The 23345-nt window shown below is 30.5% G+C and overlaps 1 long non-coding RNA gene across 1 annotated transcript in view; it reads left to right on the top strand.

The window, feature by feature from the left end:
• Nucleotides 1-23345, top strand: part of LOC127279855 (uncharacterized) — a 46517-nt gene that overhangs the window by 17035 nt on the left and 6137 nt on the right. Inside the window, exon 2 of the long non-coding RNA XR_007842714.1 lies at nt 8981-9270. This is a non-coding gene — a long non-coding RNA (uncharacterized LOC127279855). The remainder of the gene's footprint in view (nt 1-8980; nt 9271-23345) is intronic.

The following is a 23345-nucleotide window of genomic DNA, read 5'->3' on the forward strand; positions in this document are numbered from 1 at the left end:
GTAAAAATAATGCACATTGTTCTTTCTTTTAAATACTGTAAATATTGATAAATGCTTTCTTAAAAATAAATGGAAATTAAGTTGGCCGTGTATATTCAAATATACGCAGGCGTAGCATCTACAAAACTCTAACATGATTAAATTTCCCGTAGTTTTCAAAAGCAAAAGCACTATACTGACTTCAAACATAAATCTTACTTTAGTATTAAGAACATAAAGATAAAAAAGTTTTTTTTATTATGGAAACAATTAAGGGGTTACGCCACTCTGAGCGCAAAAAAATTTTACGGTTTTATTAGAATTTTTTACGAAAAAATTTTAAAATGTCGGAGACATTTTTTTGATAACTCAAAAAATATTTGACTGATTGACTTGAAAATCCAAACATAACTTATCTTAAATAATTATATTCTCCACAGAGTGACGTACGATTTCTGGCAACTTCATTTTCTGGTTTTAAGTGTCTTTAAATAGCTGTATGCCAATTGCCAGAAGTGAAAATTGTTGCAGAGTTGTTTAAATATGAGAATAAATATGATAATATCAGTATTAATTGCACAGGATTACAAATTCGGGTCAACTTTTGGACCCAAAAAGGCAGGAAGTTTTCTCAACGTATTTTTTAAGTTGAATTCGGATCCATTGTTAGATTTTTCTTATCACGCCAAATTGCAAAAAATCGGAATAAAATAAAACAAGGAAAGGATCCTTTATGTTTATTTCATAAATATTTTGCTTCCTCATTGTGTAAAGCAAAAAATTTGCCTTCTCGTGGAGGAAGCAATGAATTTCTCCAATTCAATTGATTGATTTAAAACATTTCGAGTTGAAAACAGTTTTAAATTAATTAACTTTTTTAAAAAATTAACAATTAGGGTAAGTCCGGGGGAGTTATGTTATGTTATGTTTCGATTTTCAAGTCAATCGGTAAAATTTTTTTTTGACTTATCATGCCCACCGTTGCAAAAAGCACAATCGCATAAAAATCAACATACCTCTGCCATTTTTTATTTTTTTTTAAATATTCTTTGATTTTTTTAAAACTTAAATACATGTACTTTATGCCATTATTGCATGAAAAAGCTATATCTTTAACGGTGTTTTAAAAAAATTGCATTAAAACTATAAAAATTTTTTACATTCAGAGTGGCGTAACCCCTTAAGGTATTTTAATATGAAACATAAGGAAAAATATTAATAAATTATTTTAAACAATATTTATGCGCAGTAATATACTTTACGATGTGCAGTAAATTTAATTAACCCAGTGAGAAATAATCAATTAAAATGACGTCAATTTTAATTATTATTGTCAATGATCAAATTCTAAAAAAAATTTGACAAAATTTTAACTATCAAGAATTTTAGGAAAAACTATATCCACACTGGAAAAAAACCAGTAGATTTGACTACTTTGTAACTACTCTGCCTTGTACAATAGGTCCTCAATTAAATTTAAAAAGTTGTATTAACTATAAAAAAGTAGTTAAAAAAACTAAGAATGTAGTTGTCAGAACGAGATTTTGTAGTTGTTTCAGTTTTAGTAGTTGATTCAACTACATTTTTTAGTAAACTGAACTGCTAATTATTAACTACATAAAAAGTAGTTCACTTAATTACACACACAAAATTAAACTAACTAAAACACTTAACTACTTTCCATCAGTCAACTATCCAACAGTAGTTGAAGATCTCAGCTAAATTTTTTTCAGTGCGCACTAACTAATATTAGTGTTTCCTAATAGTATTTGCTTAATATTTGTAAATTATTGCGAAGTATGTTAGAAATTCCAATAAAAGTCAAATTGACGTCAAATGGTCACATTTCTGTAAGATATGTAAAAACTATACAAGGTAAAATCAAGCATTCGAGTTTTTCTTCTTAAATGGAAAATATTTATGGAGATCAAATTAAATAGTTAAAAATTTATTATTTAATTATGTTTTGTGATTTTATTAGAGATAAATATATATGTAGATTTGGATACATGAATAAAAATAGAGGTAATAATTAAATTTGTTTATGTTGTTCTTCTTTTTTTCAAATTGTGGCCTGTGAAAATTCTTTGGGGTAATCGGAGAATTGTGTCAGCCGGCAGAATTTCGTTACCTCGATATGGCTTTTCTTATTTCTTTGAAAATTGAACAAGATTCATTTATAAAATTTGATATTGTTGCATATTTAATTGCTGAGAATTCATATATGTGTTTTATTGTCTAAAATATGTTATTATTGGATATTTAAATACCAAATAGAAAATAGAAATTTTATCATTTTATTGGAATTTCAAGTAAGAGCTCTCAATACCCCACAGGTGAGGTAATGGGAGAAAATGCATTTTTTTTTGCAAATTTCCTTTTTTTTTAATTTCCAATTAATTATAATTAAAGATAAATAACAAAAGGAGTAAACTATGACCGAAACATTATTTTATTATAATGATAAGTCGGTTTTTTAGTCATTTTCCTTAAGGGACTCCAATTCCCCCACCTTCGCCTACTTTGGAAATAAGAAACTAAAAAATTAATATTTATGGTTAAACTATGATATAAGTAGGGGAGACCGGAGCTGAAAGTGCCGGGGGTAATTTGTGCCGATAGGAATATCTCAAAAACAAAATTTTTTTTTGAAAAGTAGGAAGTGAGAGAAGTATTATTTTACTTATGAGCATCTTTGGCAACTATTTTGATTTTGTTTGCTTCACCGATTTTCGTTATCAAACCCAAATGTTCCGCGTTTGAAAAAGAGAATACTAAAATTTCCTATCAGATTTATCAAATATTGCTACTAAATTTCTTTCCGTGTAATTGTGCCTTTCACTTGGGGCTGGTTGTGCCGCTGTCAATCGCTACATAACCATAATCTACTATTGCCTCGTTTGTTCAAATGGGCGATGTCCAAGTTAGCCCCGTGAGGGGAAGCACTATACCCCCACTCTACCGGCCGGGCCATAAACACGGAGCTCGAGGGACGCATGCACCGCGGGGGGCCTAAGCAGCGTTCTCGGGCCTAATGACATTTTCTATTTATGGCCCCTAATGAGTTTTTCATGAAAATTATAAAATTTTTTAATATTAACAATTTTTAATTTTTTTTAACATATTCACATTCCTCATAATTTCACGATTACGAGCATATGTTGTCCCAATTAAAAATGTTAATATTTAAAATGTTTATAATTTTTATTGAATTATGTCGCCTGAATCCCCCAGTATCGATCTAGTCATGATACCGAATAAATTTTTTAATAAAAATTAAATCTTTTCAAATATCAACATTTTTTTCCCCTCATTTTTATGCGATTCAGACATAATTTTTTTTTTTAAATGTTGAAATTTAAAAAGTTTTAATTTTTTTTAATTACAACTTTTCCAGGCTTAGGACTTTTTAAATTTCAACATTTAAAAAAAAAATTATGTCTGAATCGCATAAAAATAAGGGGAAAAAATGTTGATATTTAAAAAGATTTAATTTTTATTAAAAAAGTTATTCGGTATCATGACTAGATCGATACTGGGGGATTCAGGCGACATAATTCAATAAAAATTATAAACATTTTAAATATTAACATTTTTAATTGGGACAACATATGCTCGTAATCGTGAAATTATGAGGAATGTGAATATGTTAAAAAAAATTAAAAATTGTTAATATTAAAAAATTTTATAATTTTCATGAAAAACTCATTAGGGGCCATAAATAGAAAATGTCATTAGGCCCGAGAACGCTGCTTAGGCCCCCCGCGGTGAATGTGTCCCTCGAGCTCCGTGTTTATGGCCCGGCCGGTAGAGTGGGGGTATAGTGCTTCCCCTCACGGGGCTAACTTGGACATCGCCCCCGTGTTTATGGCCCGGCCGGTAGAGTGGGGGTATAGTGCTTCCCCTCACGGGGCTAACTTGGACATCGCCCGTAGAGCCAATCAAACGTTCGAAAAAATAATAAAAATTGAAATTCAAAGTTTTGAATTTTGAAAAATACTACATTGTAGGAAATTAAAAGCCGCATCTTTTTTCTCTTTTAAATTTTTTAATAAAACGAATCGTAAAGTTTCTAGAGACCAAAACCTTTCAAATTTAAAATTTAAAATATTTTTTTTCATGATCTATTGCAGGAAGCCGAATTAAAAACATTCCTGAAATGCGTTTTTAAAAAAATTAATTATTTAATTATTTATTAACAACTGAATATTTTCTTACACTAAATTTGCAATTACTCTGTTGCTTGTTAATGAAATTTAATAAAATTTGGTGAGTATATAGAAAGTTAACAAGTTAATATTGACTCCATTTTAAAACCAAATTTTCTCAATAGTCAAACATTCAAAAAATTTTTGACGCGATATTTTTAACATTTAGAGGTATTCTGAAGGGATAAGATTTGAAAAAAAGTAACTGAAGAAAAATTCTAAAAAAAATCGTTTTTTTAAATGCTTGTAAATTGTTTATTTATAATTTTTCGGTTCTTTAAGCACGCCATTCGATATAGCAGTTCTTGAGACATAAGAATTGTCTATTGCAAAATTGTCAACGCAGCGTTTAAATGTTGAAAAATGGCCTCAAAGAACCTGTAAAAGTTTGTACATTTCGGATTTAATGGGTTAATGCACGCCCTGTAATTTTCCTATTGTATCTTAAAAAAAACACTTCTCGCAATTTCAACGAAAAAATCTTGGGCATACGGGGAGCGAACACGGGTCCGCTGGGCGGGAACGAAAGAAACGCACGCTTTACGCAACTCGGCCGTTCTGATCAGTGATATTAGAATAAATGCTTGACGTGTTTCACTGTGCTTAATAATATTACGAATTTGTGCATATTTTTATTATTTTCTAGGCAAATAAACACTTTAGATGTTTATTTGATTTTAAGTGATTTATTGATAATTTAATTTAAACATTAGACAATTATAAAAAAACTAATTACTAATTTTTTAAATTTATCATCCTCAAAAATTATATGTAAAATTTTATAAATAAAATAATTTTAATAAATTAATAATTATTGATATAATATAATATAATATAATATTATTAATGTACTAGCACCTCCGATGGCCTTGGGCCGTCTCTGTTGCTTCTATTCTTGTCCATTCTATTTAATTTTCAATTTATGTTTCATAATTTATTACAATTATTTTATTAAATATTTAATAATATTGTTAACAAAAAGCAAAAAGGCATGTAATTATAGAGAAAGTTTCAAACAGAAAAATGATAATCTATAATATTTGTAAAATATGTCTAAAAATAATAATAATTGTTGAATAATTTTTTTTTAAACTAAAAACACTTTTTTATTCAAGGTAATATTATTTTCATAATAATTTAACTTATTATAATTATTTTATTATAATTTAATAAATTTTATTATTTTAAAAAAGCGCGCGCTATTTTGTCTTGAGCCAATCAGGTGATTTCAACTAAATGTAGATTGTGTTCGTTTCTGATTGCAAACAGAGAGCTGCAAACATTTACAACAAATAATGCTTTCCAAGTCCGTATATTTATTGCAATTAAGTAAGTTATATAAAAAATATATATGGTGGAACAATAATTTGAGGTGATTTTCATAAAATGAATATTGATTTAGATGCTCTGGAAAGCAAAGTTCATTTTTTCTTACATTCGATTTTTTCGACCATCGAGATATTTCGATACATTTTCATGTGTTTTGCATGCACTATCTTTTTTAAGAAAGGGAAATCTTCAATAAATTAAACATAAGTACCAGGGGGCCTGGTTCACCCATAGAAGGTTTTTTTTCCTCAGTGCCATAAAAGTTAATATTACTTTTTATAAAAAAAGTTATTATTAATGAAAGGTATCTTTTATACTATAGTGTTTTAATATTTTTGTTTACTTTGGGGGTTTGACAAGAATTCCCAGCCGAAACCCCAAATAGGGTGTTGACTATAGATTTAAAACAGGGCTCTGATCAGGGTCTCGGAAGTATTCTCTATTTAAAAAAATGTAAATAAAGTAAGTTTTTAAGATTACCTTTTTTAAAAGAGTTATTAATAATTTAAGTGGGTACTTATATGAGTTGAAGTTTTTCAAAAAAATCGATTTTGGGCTTTCATCATTTTCTGAATGTACCCAAGTAAAAATTTCTCTCAAACTCCGATATTGACAACAGGTGCAATCATGCACCAATACTGGCTGGCCAACAATTGGCTTACCAGTATTGGTTCAGTTCTGATGTGGATTAAATTCTGTACTGTGTCAATACTGCAAGCCAATACCGGCATACAGTATTTTCCAATACTGTGCCAGTATTATTGAGACAGTAATGGCAAACCAGTACTCGGTCAGTATTAATTCAATACCGAATGCCAGTATCCAGAAAAGTTATGAAAATTGACCTCCATGAAGTTGGTGTTGACGCTCAGCGCCGAAAATTATTTTTCACAGGACCAAAAATGTCAAATTATTTTTTTTTAAAGATTTTCGGTCCAAATATGTAATGCCTTAAGAAATACTTTTTAAGGTATTATGTGAACCCAAAACTTTTTTAAAAAGGGTTGGTATTTTTGGTCCCATGAAAAATAATTTTCGACGTTGAGCGTCGACGCCAACTTCATAGATATGAAAATTGTGTATTTTTGTTGGTTAGAAATTAAATTTACATAATATTTTTTTAAAATTATTTTAATACTTCTTTTCGATTACTGCAATGCGTTCGTTAACGGAATTATGAAATTTAAATTTAATATTTAAACTTTTTAATAAAAGAAATACATAATTAATCAAGTTCTCAAATTATTTTTCTTACACTAAAAAAATATATTTGAATCAAATAAACTCTATTTTTACCAATAATTTCATTCAATTACGGGAATTTAAACAAATTATTTGAATAATAAAATAAAGAGTAAAATGTGAATATAAAAAAATAACAATTTAAAAGTTATTAAAATAATTTATTATTATTAATAGTTAATGGTATGAGTCGGTTCTTCGATCCAGCTGCTCAATTAATGTAAAAAGCAAAAAGAACCCTGAATTTTGAATATCTACTAGTGCTGGCTTATTACTGGTTACTATAATTTTGCCCGTACTGGCAAAATACAGAATTACTGCTAAATTACAGTATTGAACCAGTACTGAATGCCAGTACTAAGCCATTACTAATTAACCAGTACTAATAAACGTTATCATCCCAAACATATGCCAGTATTGGTTCAATATTGGCGGTCAGTACTTTGCCAGTAATTGCCAGTACTGGCGCAACTCTGCGCCGGTTGTAAATTTTTGCTTGGGTAGACCATTTTGGAAGTATTTCATGAAAATTTTAGACTGATTCGATCAATTTGGAATGAGATATATATATGTTACTTTCAGCAAAGTAAAGAATCGTGCACTTTATAGTAGTTTCGCGGTACCGAGTCATGCAGTCTACACTGAAAAAAAAGTTAATTGAATCAAGTTAATGCATTTACTTGAGGTACTTTACTTGAAACAAGACGATATTTTCTTATTGGAAGAAATTTATTTTCTTGAGTCAAGTAATTTTGAGCATTGAGCAATGTTCTTGAAATAGGAAAATGTGAGTTTCATACAAGTAAATATATCTTACTGTTTCAAGCGAAATGTTTTACTTGCGTCAAGAACAGAAAAAGAATTGAGTCAAGAATATTATTTTCTCATGTCAAGTGATTTACGTTGAGTATTTTATTTTCTTGGGTCAAATCGTTTTGTTGTTTCCTTTAAAACAACATTTTACTTAATCTAATACTCATAGTCTTGAACCAAGAAAATGGAAAGATTTATATTGTTTGAATTAAACATTAATCACTCCAAGTGTTTAATACTTTAAGCATTTTCATATATTATATTGTTTCAAGAACATTCAATTTCTAGAAATAATATTATATTATCTTAAATGAAATAATTAATTTTTTCAGTTGAAATAGTGATATAATCTTGAATGAAATCATTTTTTTGTTTTTTTGAAAATCTTTTTTATTTAATTCAACGCTAATATAGTCTTGAGTAAAGAATCATTAGAATCAAGAATATTAGGTTATTAAGCAAAATAATAAAATATTGTCTGAAGAATTTTCATTTCTTGAATCAAATAGTTTTATTCATTTGCTTTGAATTAATTTTTTACTTAATACAAATCCCGTATTCTTGATCCAAGAAAATATTTCTCTTCAAATGGATGTGAAACTTAAATAGGAGTTTTTGAAAACCATCAATTGAGTCAGGATGGCATAGTGGTCTACGTTACTGCCTTTGGTGCGCGCAACTCGGGTTCAGTTCCTCGGACCCTGAAAAATTTTCATTCAAGGTATACTTATTTTAGTTGTGTTAAGTATTAATTAAATATAAATATGTATGTAAAATAAACATTATTTAAATAAATAATAAAAAATATGAATGATAATAATAAATAAAAATGTTTGACTTAAGAATTAGACATGGTGGGATAAGGAAGGGGGGGTAAATTCAAGTAAATATTTACTTGTATTAGAGAAATATTTTTTTGGTTGAACTCCATAAGTTTTCTCAAGTCAAGAAAATATTTCCTTGAGTTAATATATATATGATCTTGACTTAATATATTTTACATTTCTTAGAAGTCAATAAACTTCTTAGACGAATTCCATATTTTCTTAGACCAAGAACATATGGTCTCCACACAATATAAATAATATTTTGATTTAAATCTTGTCTTACTTGATCCAATATTGCAAAGATTTGAATGAATCAAATGAAACAATTGATTTGACTACATATATTCTCAGAACAAGAAAATATTTTCTTCCTTTAATGTATTTTACATTTGTTACAAGTTGATTAATATATTGCTCGAATTCCATATTTTCTTGGATCAAGAATATATGCTCTCGTCCCAAATATACTATCTCAAGACAATCGTTTACTTGAACCAATGCCGTAATTGACTTGTCCCTATTCAATTCCACGGTTTACTTGAAGCAAGTAAAATTTTCTTGATTCAATACTATTTTTTTCAGTGTATGTAGTTCTTAAAATAGAATGAGAAGGCAGAGTACTCCACAGACAGCATCAAACTGAAGCTACAGAAACTGCAAATGATTTTATTTATATCTAGAAATTACTTATTGCAAACTGTAATTATACTAGTGCCTGTACTGGATTTGTCATGGAAAACTATTCAAAAAAACTATTGAAAAAAAAACTATTCAAAACTATTGAACTGTCCTGGATATTTCAAGGCGCTAGGAACTTTGAACTGAGGTCATCACGCGCATTCATCTAGTCTCTTTATACAGTTAAACGTTAGGTAAGTAGTAAAAGTTTATTCTGTTTATCAAAAACTATTTAAGTTATAACAAACAATATTTCATAAGGACTAGCTATATTCTTTAAATTTTGATTATTGAATGATTCTAACCTTAAATTTTTAGCTTAATCAGTAATTTAACTAAATCTAAAAAAAACATGATCTATACCGGAAGAACGAACAAAAATATAATATGTTCAATAATAATTTTATTAATCAATCTTTTACGTTCAATAATTTTGTTTTATATTTAAATAAATAAGTTTGAAACGGTGGATTCGAATTGCGTACGGTTTTTCAGGTATGATCCTTTTTTGTTCGAATTGCGTCCCGATCCATCCCTGGCTGTGTTTGGATTGCATGTCGTTCCGTCACAAATCGCCTTCGTAGCACCAAATTTTTTAGTTAATAGACATGAAATATTTAATAAAATTTTTTGGTAGAGTTAACCAAATTCCCCAGTTAAATATTGCTTTCTTCTTTGTTTTGTCAACCAAATTTAAGTATTATCAAGAAAAGTGCTTAAAAAAATTATTTTGTGCAACACCTGAAAGAAAAGCGTTACTTTACTTTAACGTAAATGCAGCACAAAGTTGTTGATTTCTGCATTCTAATAAAGTGTACAGAAAAGTACAATTTTCTGCACGGAGAGAAATAGATACTAAGATCTTATGATCTTAAGATGGTTAAAAGTAGATGTTATCCGATATCATCATTATGCTATTAGGTACCATCAAAGATGTTACATCGCCTAAATGTTTAACGTGCAAGACCTCCCTATACAGGTATACAAGCACCATCAAAGATGTCACAATCGAATCACGAATCGAATCAATTTTAAAATTTCCTCCATATTGGTTTACAATTTTGAACTTTTTAAATTTTACCTCAAATTTGGATTCAGCGACCCCAAAAACTCCCGAGTACAAAATTTTAAACGAAACAAATCAATTTAAAATTATTCTGTCATATTGGGTCCGCCATTTTGAAATTTTTTAATCTGAACTCAAATTCGGATTCAGCGAGTTAGTAATCGAAAACATAAGAAATTCTGATATAAACAGCGCAATACAAACTATTTTGGAATAGAGGATTTTTTATAAAACAATTGCAATGTTTGGAAATGGATAACAATGGTTGGACTTATAAAAAAAAAAAATTTAAAAAAACAAAAAATTCATAATTTTATGAGTAAGTTACTGTAATTTGTGTTAATTTAAAGTGGTTTAAACAAAGATAATACATAGTTGCTCATATTTTTTCAAAATAAAGTAATTTTGCCCTGCATTTTACCCATTTTTCATCCGTTTTTGTCATTTTTTGTCTTTTTTTAAAAAAAGTGGTATAATTTTTTTGTTTTAATCGCTATTAAAAATTGTCAAAGGAAAAAAGTGTTTCTTTTTACTTGTATTTTTCGAAAAAAATTTGAAAAAATTTTTTTTTTGAAAAATGCGAATTTTAGGAATTTTTAAAAACTCAAAATTTGAATAATTTTGTTGATTTTTGACGAAATCATCTGGCCAACGAACTCAGGCGAGATTTTGGTACACTTAAAGTGTATACCAAATTTGAAGTCGATTCATTAAAATTTGTTCGAGTTATCGTCGGACCAAATTTTGTCTACAGACATACATACAGACAGACATTTTTTTAAGACCCATTTTTTCGGCATCAGAAAGTCTCAAAACGTCGAGATTTACTGGAATTAGAGAGGGCTCAAAATCGCCCAAATGTAATACCTTCTCATTATGATGAGAATGTAAAAACAGGGAATGCACAGTAGGCCAGGATCGACAAAATGTGGACAAAGTTGAAAATGTTTGTAGAAGGTTAAAATAATTTTTTTTCAAATTTTGATACGTTAAAAAGTATCTACAGAATAAAATAAAGATATTATTATTATTACAGAACAAATATTAGGAGTTTTATTATACTATTATATATTATTAATGCCAAAACTTTAAAATATGAATAAATTTCTGTACAAATTTAACTATACAGATTTAAATATTTTAGGTATCAATTCTTAAAAATTTATTCTTATGATTTTTATTTGTTTTGAGTACATATTAATCTTTGATATCTAATGTCTCAAAGACATCATAAAGACATCCAAAGGACTTCTTCAAGACGTTCTATGTCTGGCCAAAAGACGTCTGAAAGACATTCGAAAGGGACGTCTTACACTGTAAAAAAAATTAGTGAGTTAACGTTACTGGGAGTTAAGAGTTAAAATTTTCGTGTTAAAAATCAACTCAGAAAGAGAGTTAATAATTAAATTAACTCCTTAAAACTAACTCCCTAAGCATAAAATTAACTCGTAAAGCATTAACTCCCTTCGCTTATTCAACTCCAAAAGGGTGGGACTTTTATACACGGAAAAAAAATTCTAGTATTATCAACAGGATCTCTAGCGCTATCTATAAAACCCGTTTGGAGTATTCAATTATTATAAACAAACAAATCTCATAGAGTGTGTCACAATACAATTCGTTGCGCATGCACTATGCCTCTGAACTAACGCAAATCGGATTGTGCTGTTCCTAATTTATGTGTTTGAAACACAATTTTCTTATAGTCTACATGACAATTTATAGAATTGTCTTTTCTAAAATTTGTAGTGTTTTCGCTACAAGAAATTTTTTTCTGTGTAGCATCCCCTCACAGTTTTCTTGTGTGTATCAAATTGATACAAGAATGAAGATCAACTCATGCAACGTTTTAAATCAATATAAGATATCAAATTGATCCAAATATTTGGATCATTTTCAAGAAATGATCCAGAATATGGGATCATTTTTTGATACCTGAATTGATATCAAAGTATAACTGTCATGGCTGGCATGCACTTATTGACAAATTTATTATTTAATTTATTCACTTCACTGAATATTAAGATATTAAAAATACTTTTATTATGAATGTTAAGAAAGAGAGAAGCGAAAACTTATCAATTGTGAACAATTAAATAAGAAAAAATTTATTTGGAAATAAAATGAAATACACTAACCTTTATTTATGTTTATCACATAAGATTTAAGTTACCCAAGTAGAAATGTGCCACTGGCATAGTACTGACCCAACACTGCCAGTCAGTATAACAGTACTGACTGCCATACTGGGCCAGTAGTGGACCAACCCTGGCTGGTAACGCTGTCCAGTACTGATTTTGTCCCGCTCACCAGTACTAACGTAGTACTAGAATAATACTGGCATAATACTGGCAAAGTACTCATCCGGACTTAAAATCTCACTTTTTTACAAAATGCTAAAACACGCTTTCCAATGCAAATTTCATCCTTATTAGCTTATTACTCCCATTTTTACCACGAACAGGTAATGTGAAGCCAATAATAGTTAATGTTATTTAGAATATATAAAATATTATTAACAATAAATAATTAAAATAATAATTATCATTTATATTAATTAAATTATTTTATTTTTAATAAATTATTTTACAAAAAATAATTTGTGTTGTAAATTTTTTTATTTTTTTAAATTCATAATATTTAATTTTTTTTACTTTGCACTTATACTTAATTTAATAATTATTTAATAATTGATATTACACATGAACAAATATTGTACTTATAACACTTAAAACTAAGAACGAAAAATCTCGCACGCATGGGGGATCGAACCCTAAACCCTTAGAACGCAAGTCAGATACGCATACCGCACAGCCGCGCTGGCTTGAAGTGCTGACTTGAAGTAGTTCACCTAATACAAAAGTTTTGATTTCAAAGTTTGTATTATCTATTGATCACGAAAATAAAATGAATTTATTCTTAAATTTTTTCAATTTTTACAAAGATTTAATGAAATAAAACTGGATATCAATTTCAGTTAAATATTTTTAATAAATTATTTTTACCGTAAATACTATTAAAACAGACAAAAATGATTGATGAATTACATAATTAAAAATAAGTTAATAAAAGACGACTGTAAAATATGAATGGTAAAAAATTTTTTAAATTTAATATTTAATTATTAATAATTAATAATATTTAAAAATTACAGTGAAAAAATTACATTTGCTTTATTTTTAAAACTATTAGAAAAAAATTCTCAACTTATTGTTATTGTATGCATGATAAATAACTTAATGCACATATTTCAATGAGTACTAAAATAACTAAAAAACATAAATATATTTTATATAGGTATATAATAATACATTACAAATACATCCACAATTTTGAGGGAAAGTATTCGAAAGAAATTAATATACATTTTTTTAAATAAAAAATCATCGTTTTCTACCTATTGAAATAATTTAAAGACTTTTTCATTTAATGTTTTTTATCACCGACATAGTACTGATTCGGTGTGAATGACAGTGTACTGCCAGTACTGGTTTTAATATTTTTTTACCTCCGACATAGTACTGATTCGGTGTATTAGTCAGTACACTGTCAGTACTGAAAGTCAATACCGACAGCCAGTATTGGATCAGTACCATGCCGGTGTTTAATTACGGCGAGCTACGGATATTTCTACTTGGGTAAGTTCACAATCGCACAACACTAGAAGATTTTTAATTATTTTTATGGTTTAAATAATTATCAATAATTTATATATTATAAATCAACAAAATTTAAGCAATGCACTCTTGATAAATATTTCTAATACGTTGTCAATTAATGCAATTAATAATTTCCTATTACAAAATATTTTCGTCCAAAGCAGAGTTGGGTAGAATTCTGTTTCACGTTTAAGGAAAACGCACGTGTAATTTTGAAATAGGGAAAAACTGAATAATTATTTTTTAATAGTTTTGTTAAAAATAATTTGAACTGTAAAAATAGTGAAAAAAATTCAAATGTTGCGATCTTTTTTCAGACATATGAAAATTCTATTAATTAGAAATTCTGATAAGAGTGTCGAACGTTGTCTTGATCAAAAACATGAAAAACTATAGTCTGTTTCACGTTCACCTCTTAATTGCAATGTTTTAACTAATGAAATTTAATGATTACTGTTAATATTAAATGTTAATTTAAATTTAATGTTTCAATCAATGAAACTAAACTATACTTTTATAAACAGGTTGAGAACCTTTTCGTGATAACTGAGCGCTCATAGCGAGAATCTGGAAAATGCATACACTTTCTGAAAATTATTGTTGGACATAATTTCAATCCAACCCAACTCTGCTTTGGACGAAAATATTTTGGGCTCTTGTTTCCCAACCCTGATTGTTTACAAATGTCAAATATGATACCATCAAGTTTACAGTGCTAGGGAGTTGAAATTCAACTCATTTTTTTACAATTTAGGACGTCTTTATGACTCCCCCCACTGAAAATTCCCACATAGGCTCCCATATGGGAAACCACATGGGTCCTTATATAGGAAGCCATATGGTTTCCTATACAAAATCGTATACGTAATTGGAACAGGAATTTGAATAGGAAATTAAGTCGGAATTATCATATGAATCCACATCCACACAGGAATGTACATTCCTATGTATATTCCTATTTCAATTCCTATAATATGAATTTTTTTTTCAACTCTAAGATATATATCTTTCAATAGTAGAGGTTCCTGATAGACTACAGAGATGAAAAAAATTTATTGCGCAGCCGAAAAAGTTGAAGAAAACTACTGCGCATGATATTAAGATATAATGTGCGTTCATATGATAATTTCTACATAATTTCCTATTCAAATTCCTGTTCCAATTACTTATACGATTTTGTATAGGAAACCATATGGCTTCCTATATAGGAGCCTATGTGGGGATTTTCAGTAGGGCCCAGTGGGAAATTGCCAAGACTGAATATTGGCTAAATATTGGACCAGTTATTTTAGCCAATATTGGACCAAGTCTAGGAGTGTAGAGACCAATGCCAAGGCTCGAATTTCAATATTGGCCCAATATTCAAAAATACAAAAAATCAGACTTCAGCCAAGATTAAAAAAATTAATTATTAAAAATGAAAGATAATAAAATTTTTTTGTTATATTTATATATTATATTTTATTATATATAATAACATTATTATTTTCCTTCAGAACAAGGGTTATATAATATATAAAATCATCCGCAATAAACGGAGAAAAAGAAAAAAATATTTTCTAACGTCCTGCTAGGCATTAACAATTTTCAGCTAAATAAAAGAGATATTGTGAAGATTTTATACATATCGTGGATACTTATACCCTAACCAATTGATGTTGTTTATGAGAGAGAAAAACACTGCCATCTGGTGGATAGTTGGAAAGTTAACTTAGCGCGAAATTCAAACAGCATGAAGGAAAAACTGTTAGTATAAACATTTACTTGAAAATGTATTTACTTAAGAATGCGAAATTCAAACTGCATGAAGGAAAAACTGTTAATATAAAAATTAAAATTAAAAAAATTATTTGTGACCATTATAACATTAATTAAGTTTTGTTTAATGCAATAGTATGTATTCTTAAGTAAATACATTTTCAAGTAGGGTAAGTCCGGGGGAGTTGGCCATGCGGGAGAGATGGCCAATTCAAATATTTTATAGAATTTGCTGCTATGTATCGCTTATTAAAGATTAGTTCGCTTTGTTTTGTGGCAAAACACAATTAAAAGAAAAAACTTCACAAAAAATATTGAAAAAGTAAGTAAAAATCTGATTTGTTGTTTTGACTAGTTCGGAAAAAAAGTGATTAGTTTACGTTTCTCACTGGTGTTATGTTATTTTATAGAATAATTTTGAATTTCATGTTTTTTTGTAAAGTACATGACCCAAGCTTTGTCATAACTTTATATTCATTCAAAAATTTTATTTATTTATTTATATTTTAGTTGTGTCAATTTGTCTCCTGACATTAGGAGAGATGGCCATGTTTTTTCGAGGTGAGATGGCCATACTGTTTAAATTATTGGCCTCCTTGAGATTCGTGTGTTCGCTAAAAAAACATTAATTCTGTGGCAAATGACATTTTTTATGACATATATTACAACAAGACACTCCAACAAAGATTTTCAAGTTTAAATATGATCAAATAAAATAATCACTATTGTGTAATTAAATCTTAAAAACGTTTATAAACAATCATAACACAGGTATACAAAATAACACTTTTTTATATATATAGCGGAGTGGTTTCCAATGTATTTTTGTGTGCTGAACCCAATTCCGGGTTCAAAAATTGAGTATCACATCAGGACTTTGAATACAGTAGAGGTAAAGTATCCAAAAACAGTGTTTTTGAGGGTTTTCATTATTTTTTTATTCCTTAACCAGACGTGCTAGACACATCTATATACATATGCTTAAATTAAAGCTTAGATCGTACACTTTATGACTCATTAACGCAGGATTAAAAAAAATTTGAAATTTTGAAAAAAATGGGGGTAAATACCCCAAAAATCTTTTTAGGTGACTTGAACCTAATTTTTTTTCAAAATTTCAAATTTTTTTTCCTTGCGCATATGAGTCTTAAAGTGTAAGATATAAGCTTTAATTTAAGCCTATATAGAAGTCTCTATTACGTCAGGTTAAGGAGAAAAAAATACTGAAAACCCTCAAAAACACGGGTTTTGGAGACTTTACCCCCACTTTACTCAAAATCCTGACGTGATACGCAATTTTGTAACCCGGGATCGTGTTCAGGACTCAAAAATAAATTGGAAACCACTCTGATTCCTCAAAAAAATACCTTGTAGACTTGTTGTGTTGGTGAGACAGACAAACAGAGAGCGCTTATCGAAGACTGGATTCAGTTTAATGATTGTCACCTTCGGCTTCATGAAAATTGCACTGAATTTAATGATAAATGTTCGAAATGTGATCAGAAGAAGAAATTAAGTATTAATCACTTTAAATAAAGAATTCTGATAAAGCGAAAAGCCAAAGAATGATTTTAAAGTATTGGCCATCTCTCCCGTACGCCTATGGCCATCTTCCCCATACATTCCGGGAGAGATGGCCAAACGTGTTTTTTTTTAAATATTAATTTTAAGATTGTTTACATTTAAAAAATTTATCATTTCTATTATTATTTGTAAGTTAAATGTTCAATGTTTAATTAGCAATAAATGTTAATACATAAATCACTTTCTTCTTATTTTTACAGACCTTTAAAAAAACTATGGCCAACTCCCCCGGACTTACCCTAAATGTTTATACTAACAGTTTTTCCTTCATGCAGTTTGAATTTCGCGCTAAGTTAACTTTCCAACTATCCACCAGATGGCAGTGTTTTTCTCTCTCATAAACAACATCAATCGGTTAGGGTATAAGTATCCACGATATGTACAGAATCTTCACAATTGGGATCTGAAATACTGCGATACGCCATCTGGTGAGAGCCTTGTTGTGGTGGCCATGTTTTAATTCCGTGTTTCTCTAACATATACAAAAGAAAGAGATAAAAAACCAAGATGGTTGTCACAAGAAGGCTCAGGGGTGGGTTAGTTTCGCGTGATTTCTGATCCCAATATCTCTTTTATTTAGCTGAAAATTGTTAATGCCTAGCAGGACGTTAGAAAATATTTTTTTCTTTTTCTCCGTTTATTGCGGATGATTTTATATACACGGAGAAAAAGAAAAAGTAATTTTTACTACTTTCAGAGTAAAACTGGACCAACTCGAAGTTTCTGCGCATCTCTGGCAATTTTTACTCCAAAAATAGTAAAATTTATTATTTCTGTAGTAAATTTTACTGTTTTCGTAGTAAGTTTTACTATTTCTAGAGTAAATTTTACTATTTTTGGAGTAAAAATTGCCAGAGATGCGCAGAAACTTCGAGTTGGTCCAGTTTTACTCTGAAAGTAGTAAAAGTTACTTTATAAAAGAAATCTTTTTTCTCCGTGTATATAACGCTTGTTCTGAAGGGAAATAATAATGTTATTATATATAATAAAATATAATATATAAATCAGAGACCGTCACCTGCACGAAATTATACGGTATATTATGATCGTATCTAGTCGGGTTCAAGACACTTTACGATTAGTAATAGATAAAACGTATCGTTTCCCCACACGATACGATTAGTAAAGAGGGCAAAAGTGTCGGGCCCGATACTATTTTTAGTCAAAGAAACGTATCGTGCCCACACACGATTAGTAAATATAAGGAAAGTATCGGGCCAAGGGACGATACGATTAATAATAGGAGAAAAGTATCGGGCTCAAGAACGATACGATTAGTAATGGGTTAAAAGTGTCGTGACCGACACAATACAATTTGTAATTTTAGAATCGTATTGTTTCAGAAAATACTTAATTATATTATATTATATTATAATATTTTCTGAGTATATATGTTTTAAAAATTTAATTTGTCATAAAAAGAAGATTTTGTTATAAAATGTTAGTGATAAGTGTTACGGCCCTGCAACTGTTATTAAGCTCCACTAGGCGTTCTCTTTGATAACTATCTCAGAACAGTTCTATTGAATGTACCGCTTGGTTTATACTTTTCTTATTAAATGTAGTTAACTGTAAATCGTGTGTTACTTAATTGTGTCAAAGATCCCAAACCTTTAACAGGTTATGGGCCCAGGACGTTAGACAAAATTTTTAGTCGGCAAACGTGGATATCGAAGAGTTATATGCCCACGTGTGATGCGATCGACAAAAATTGCTGATATTCACGTTTACGGATTAATTGATCGTACATTGATCGTACGAGTCCTAGTTCTAGTGTTGATCGGTTTTCAAGAGAGTGATTGTACACGAGAAAAAATTTTGCGCAAGAGCTGTACTGCCTACTGCGCAGCTGCAGCTCTGTACTTTGTGGGTTTCCGCGAGCTAGTTTATGGGTAGGAGCTGACCATGATTTGACAGCAGCTAACCACAGCTGGACATGGACTGTGCAGTCCTGGACAGCGGGTGCACTAATCATGGATAGCACGTGTCCACAGATACGCAGGCAGCAGCTACTTTCACTTTTGTACAAAGCGTGACCACTAGTGGGCAGCTCATGCGCAAAATTTTTTCCCGTGTAGACGTGCTCGTGAAACGTGAGGATTATCCTAGAATCGGAAACATCAGATACTTTTCGTTTTAATCGAAAATAAAGTGAATGACTTGTTGGCGTCGTTTTTTTTCCGTGTATCTATAAGCGCAGACACGAAGTCATCGTACATTCGCAAATTGTCGTGTGTATTCGGACTTTCTCGTGAATTTAACCTCGAACCCAAAACGTCTAGTTGTTGACATCTCGTGTTCTTTAATTTTGCTTTTGCTCATGTGATACTGTGTACTTGCCATATACATATTTTATTGTCGAGTAAATTTTTTATTCGTTTGGACATTAAAAGGTCAACATGAGCGGTACTGTGCGAATTGAAAAACTCGGACGCGATAACTACGATACCTGGAAAATGCAGGTACGCGCGTTACTTGTAAAAAACGATGCCTGGGGTTATGTCGGTGGAACTATTGTCAAACCCGAACGCGTTGAAGGCAACGCGAATGCCATTCATGAATGGAATACTAATGACGAAAAAGCGAAATCGGATCTAATCTTATCCATAAGTGCGAGTCAACTCAAAATAGTGAAAAACTGTGAGACTTCCCGTGATCTATGGCTCACCCTGGAAAATACGTTCCAATCAAAAGGCCCTGCGCGTAAGGCGACTTTATTGAAAAAGCTTACTCGGCAGAAGATGGAGGAAGGTTATGACGTTCGTGAACAACTGAACAATTTCTTCGATTCGGTCGATAAACTGGCTGACATGGATGTCAACATAAATCCGGACCAGCTAGCGATAATGATGTTATACAGTCTCCCCTCAAGTTTTGAGAACTTCAGAATCGCGATTAAGAGTCGGGACGAGCTTGCAACACCTGACAATCTACGCTCGAAAATCATTGAAGAGCATGAGGCAAGGATAGCTACGACGAGTTCGGTCCAGGATGCGATGTATGCCAAGAAGAAATTCGCGAGTGATAAAAAGCCCAGTTTTAATAGAGGTGAACGTGACAAAGAAGACAATAACCAAAACAAATCGCGTATGATCAAGTGTTTTAAGTGTCATCGGAGAGGACATAAAGCCTCTGAGTGTAAAACCCAAAAGGATTGCTCAAATCGCTACGCTAGTAAATGGTAAAAAATGTGACGTTAGTTTAAGTGATACATGTTCCAGAATTGCGCACAAATTTACTATCTGAGTCCAAAATAACTGACAAGGGATATAGTGTAGTTTTTGATAAAGAGAAAGCCATTGTGGTCGATAAAGAAGGACAAACAAAATTGTTCGCGATACGAAAGGACGATCTTTACTATGTTGAAAGTGTACCGTTGGACAGTTGTCGACAAGCTACACCAGACATTAGCGAAAAATTGAAATCGTCAGCGAATTGTGTCAAAATTTGGCACGAGCTATTGGGCCATCTTAACTTCGGTGATCTGCTGAGTGCTGTCAAAAAGGGATTCATCCGTGGAATCAACCTCGAACAAGGAAAGGAACGTCTGACTTGTGAGACTTGCATTCAGGGAAGATGACAAGATTGCCTTTTCCGAAGGAGTCGCGACACGTGACGAAAAAGTTGGAGCTCATACACACAGATCTGTGTGGGCCCATGCGTGTGACAAAAGAAGCCATATACATGAGAAAACTTCTAAGAACTTTCGGAGTAAATCTAAAGGAAGTCATTCTCAAAAACGACAACGTGGGTGCTGAAAGACTTGCTGTGATTCCTGTATATCACTCTCGCACCAAGCACATTGATATACGACATCATTTTGTGCGAGATGCCGTCGAGAAGAAATTGGTGTCCATTCAGCATGTGCCTACAGACGATATGGCTGCGGACATTCTAACGAAGGGGTTATCAAGAAATAAGCACGAGAGATGTGCTCGTCTTCTTGGTTTGAAATCAACATGTTCTCCAGAGGGTGACCTTCAGTTGCTGTCCGAGGGGAAGTGTTAGTGATAAGTGTTACCGCCCTGCAACTGTTATTAAGAGCCACTATGCGTTCTCTTTGATAACTATCTCAGAACAGTTCTATTGAATGTACCGCTTGGTTTATACTTTTCTTATTAAATGTAGTTAACTGTAAATCGTGTGTTTCTTAATTGTGTCAAAGATCCCAAACCTTTAACATAAAATAATCTAATAAATTTAAAATAAGTTCTCTATTTACTGTTTACATTGTTTATAAACAAGATACGATTCTCAAGTCTTTATTCGTATGGTGCCCAGATACAATACGATTCTCAAGTCTCTTTTCGTATCGTGCCCGGAAACAATATGATTCTCGAGTCATTATTCGTATCGTGCTCGGATACAATACGATTCTCTAGTAATTTTTTGTATCGTGCCCGGGTACAGTACGATTCCCTAAATCATTTTACGTATTGTATCTGGGCAACATACAAATCTCAAGTCACTATTAGTATCGTACCCGGACACGGTACGATTGTGAAGTTAATAATCGTATAGTACCTAGGACCAGACCGGGCACGATACGATTGTTCCGTGACAGTCCCTGATATAAATATAACAAAAAAATTTATTATATTTCATTTTTAATAATTAATTTTTTTAATCATGGCTGAAGTCTGATTTTTTGTATTTTTGAATATTAGTTGAATATTAGGTTAATATTGAAATTCAAGCCTTGGTATTGGTCTCTACACTCACAGCCTTAGACCAATATTGGCTAAAATAATGGACCAAGATTGTCAAAAGTGCTCCTAATATTGGATCAATATTCAGCCAATCGTACTTTTCCCACTGGGCTTACATATTTTTCCTTCATAATATTTTCTAACTTAAAACATGTTAAAGTTATTATCTTATTTAAATTTTGACTTTATTTTGATTTTTGTTTTATTTCTACACGCTTATACAGAAATCAGGAATGAAAAAATCGTCCCGGACCTATGGGATCGAACCCGCTATACGTTGGATTGAAACTTAAGCCTTAAGCGTCTCAGCCATTGGAGACAGATAAAAGCCTTTACAAAGATTACAAACTTATTTGTCAATGACATGAATCGAACTTAAAAAATTTCTATAGCATTCATCTTAAACAGTTTCGATGTTTACGTTGAACTTGGAAAATAAAATTTAAAAATAATTTTTATGAAAAATTTTCTATTTTCAAAATCTGAAAAAGACGTCTTTTAGACATGATAAAAACATCCTTATGAGCAGATATAGAACCTTTTTGGACGTACCTCAGACATATTATTCATATTATACGAGGCCAAATTAAAAACGTCTTTGAGACGTCCAAAAGACGTCAGCAAAATGACATTCTCAGGACGTATTTTAAACAAGTGTGCCCACTGGGCACTTTTGCGCATATTCATGTTTTAGGGTTTATAAACAACAATTTATCGTCGCATGGTGCACGAAAACTCGATATAAACGCATATCAAACTGTGTGTAAGTGTAAAGAAAGGATATATTGAATAAACTAACTCACAGTTGCATAAGTAGCATAAAGATTTATTTAAAATTGAAAATTAACAGAAATTATCGAAACTTTTAAAATTCTCAAAATATTTATTAAAATATTATTTAACCCTCCTACGGTTTAATTAATGAGGCAAATAAATTTTCTCCAAATTTCAAATGACCTAAAACTTAATTGACCTAAATTCAATAAGCCTAAAAGTCGTATAGATTAATTATTACTTGGCCTAATCTGTATATGACCTAATTATTATTTGTTCTAATCTTCATTTAGTCTAATCCTCATTTGTACTAATCGCCATTTGTCCTAATTCTTATTTGTCCTAAACACCATTTCCCATAATTATCATTTGAAATAATTTTCTTCTGGCCTAATTATCATTTGGACTAAACGCCGATTAAACTAATTTTCATTTGATATAATCTTTATAAAACATAATTCTCTTTTGGCCTAATTTTACTTTATTCTAATTGTTACTTGTTCTAATATTAATCTAACATAATTTTTAATTGGCCTAATCTTAATGTAACCTAATTCTCTTTTGGCCTAATCATCCTCATTTGATATAATTCTAACTGGGCCTAAACTTTAATTGTCACCCTCTCATGAACGCGAAGCATAAGAGAGAAAATGACAAAACACATTTTTGTTCTTTTCTCTCTTATTAGTCACGTTCATAATCAGGTGACAAATGAAGTT

This window comes from Leptopilina boulardi, unplaced genomic scaffold (assembly GCF_019393585.1).
Source record: "Leptopilina boulardi isolate dan_hultmark-lab unplaced genomic scaffold, ZJU_Lbou_2.1 LbouV2_224, whole genome shotgun sequence".
Taxonomy (NCBI): Eukaryota; Metazoa; Arthropoda; class Insecta; order Hymenoptera; family Figitidae; genus Leptopilina; species Leptopilina boulardi.